This window comes from Hylaeus volcanicus, chromosome 5 (assembly GCF_026283585.1).
Source record: "Hylaeus volcanicus isolate JK05 chromosome 5, UHH_iyHylVolc1.0_haploid, whole genome shotgun sequence".
Taxonomy (NCBI): domain Eukaryota; kingdom Metazoa; phylum Arthropoda; class Insecta; order Hymenoptera; family Colletidae; genus Hylaeus; species Hylaeus volcanicus.
This window is the reverse complement of record NC_071980.1, coordinates 25,567,457-25,570,254: the sequence shown is the minus strand read 5'-3', so window position 1 is coordinate 25,570,254 and position 2,798 is coordinate 25,567,457. Positions and strand designations below refer to the sequence as shown.

The window sequence follows — 2,798 nt, the reverse complement described above, 5'->3', positions numbered from 1 at the left end:
AATCCTTTTACAATTAATCCGCTGTTAGTTCTGCGTTCACCAGAACTCTTTGTAATAATTGAAGTGACAGTTACGCATTTAAAAAAAAACCAAGCAAAAATAATTCCTAACGCCATCTTTGAAAATCCTTTTACAATTAATCCGCTGTTAGTTCTGCGTTCCAACGTATTCTACACGGAAATCTACAAGGTAGATATCACTCGCAAATCGCGTTTCTGGAACCGTTGCTTTCAAAAATATGGCCACTGTCTCGTTGCGTTACCGTTCTTCTTTTTCCCCCTGGGTCTTGTAGTAAATCAAAGATCCTCTTCGCGGGGGTCGTGGCGGCTCCGAAGGCGAGATAAGATCGCATCGAATTCCAGAAATAGAGGGTACACACGAGTTAGGTATGCGCTTACACGTTTGTGGGTTACACGGCACGGGCCACCGTGAAGCCGTTGAGAGCCAGTGGCATAGAAGCAATTTTTACGTTTCTCCGAATCAATTAGCTTTGGATTCGCTAGCGATCTTTTTGAGAGATGTACAAATACCGTACGAAAACAATGGATCAAGTTTGAATGAAACAACTTCGTGTTTGTAATCATTGAGCATTCGTTACGTAGAATTTCGTACGTGTTTGTCCGTTTGGCAAAAGAAATGATAAAGATTCAAATAGCTAAGTGAGTAAACAGGAGTTAATAAATATTTTTTTTAAAGCAAATCGTGGAAAATTAAATGGAAACCGGGCATGGTATTTATTCGTTGAGAGTTCAGTTTGGATTACACGCCAAGAATTCGGTTTTTCCTATAGGTCAAGAGATCGCTCGTGGGCTAAAAAGAGTTCATTTTACCTTGATTCTGCCTTCTACGCTATATACGGTGGGTGTAGAAAGTTATTCGTACACCGGTCAATTTCCAAAAAAACTATGTAAAATTGTACTTTATTAACTTATTTTTTTTATAAACAATGACACTGTACATATTCTCGGAAATCTCTAGAATAGACAGAGTACGACAAAAATAGCTATTTATGTAAGTTACGAAATTAAAAAAAAAAAAAAAAAAACAATTGATTTCCGAGAATATGTAAAATATCATTGACTATAAAAAAAGAAGTTAATAAACTACAATTTCACACAAAAATTTTTTGGGAAATTGATCGGTGTACGAATACATTCTACGCCCACTGTACTACACTCGCTGTTGTTAGTGAACCCCTTATTTTATCAAATAAAATGAACGTTAGAAATGTTCGCTTCCGTTAAATAAACGAAATCCATGAAAATAGTTGCTGAATTTCCACTGGCCAAAAAATTGTTTCTATACCACTGGAAGATGCCATCAATGGGGAGGTTCGTTTATACATCGGCGGTGTTGGTAACGGTAAGGTGGGAAAGGCACCTCCGTTGAGATCCCGTATCAGTCCAAGCCAAATTGCTGTATTGTTGCATGCCCTGACTCCGGTGTAGAGATATAAAAAAGCTTGATATATGCACACACTTTCAACCGATGCAGGCGATTGTTTGGCTAGTAGCTAAGCAAACTCCAATTGTGTGCTCCCATGCTGGTCGCCGCTGTGTGATGTATAGCAGCCGTGCTGCGATCCAGCGGCATTCTCAAAAGTCGTTTGATTTTAACTGTACACGAATCTAATCGCGTCTTTCTTTCCTTTCTCTCGTTTCTTCTTTTTTTTTAACTTTTACACTTTTTTCGTCACTTCGGTTCCGCGACGCACTGAACCGATCGGTTCGAGCAATTGGAAATGTTACTTTATTTTCCTTTTTTGCAAAGTAAACGTCGTCACGCGAGGCTCATTCGTATCTTAAATTTGATGACTCGAACGTTGTAATTAATTTCAATCGATATTGATTTAATAGTTAAACAGTGGGATCCTAGGTCAGTAGCGTATATACACACTATGTAGATCACGACCTGAGCACTGAAATCAACGGAACACGAACCGGAAATATTAACATGAGAAATAGTGTTTGAGAGGCACCGCGAAGTAAGTGAAGTATGAAGTAATATTTATCATTTATGGATATTTATGGGAACCGTTTGTACATTTATGGATGCTATTTTGTATGGAATGTTTTCGAAATGAAAACACGAATGAATGTTTGCAGTACCGATATTCCATGATAAATGTCCAATAATTAATAATATATTAATATGGGATAGATGTACATTATTAAATTACTATTTATAAATAAATATAATTGGTTGCGTAATATTTGATTAGGTACGTAACTCAATCGCCAATCGAAACATTCTTTGCAGCCACAATTAGTGCAATCGACAGTCTAACCCATGAAGCAATCTCACTAGTTGACGAGGCTCGGTTCACGCATGCAGGAAAGTTAGGATTATGTTCCAATATACTTTTTGATTACACAGGGTGTTACAAGTGGTACAAGTGAGTAGGGGATGATTCTACGCGAAAAATTGAATCGAAAATATACAATAAAATTTTGTCATAGAACGCTTTATTTTCGAAAGAAATAAGTTTGAAAATTTGTCGAGTGCGCGTGCACTTGGACCAGCTTCACGGATTCAGCTCGACGGATTTCGTCGTAGATTACCTCCATTCTTAAGGTCGAATTCAGACTATACGACACGGACCGTCACGTTCCGGCAACGACACGTACCGACACCGACACGGCAAAACATTAAAACACGCGTTTTAACGGAACTATTCACACTATTCCCGTTGACGGAACGTTCAGGTCGGTATCTGTTAAGTGTGAATAGTTCCATAAAGGTCCATTTACACATATCCGTAACGTGTCAGTTCCGTATCCGTTCGGTTCCGTAATTGT

The 2,798-nt window shown here is 38.3% G+C and overlaps 1 protein-coding gene across 1 annotated transcript in view; it reads left to right on the top strand.

The window, feature by feature from the left end:
- The window catches only part of LOC128876531 (WW domain-binding protein 11-like), a 44,398-nt gene that overhangs the window by 1,755 nt on the left and 39,845 nt on the right, over positions 1 to 2,798 (top strand). The window lies entirely within an intron of this gene.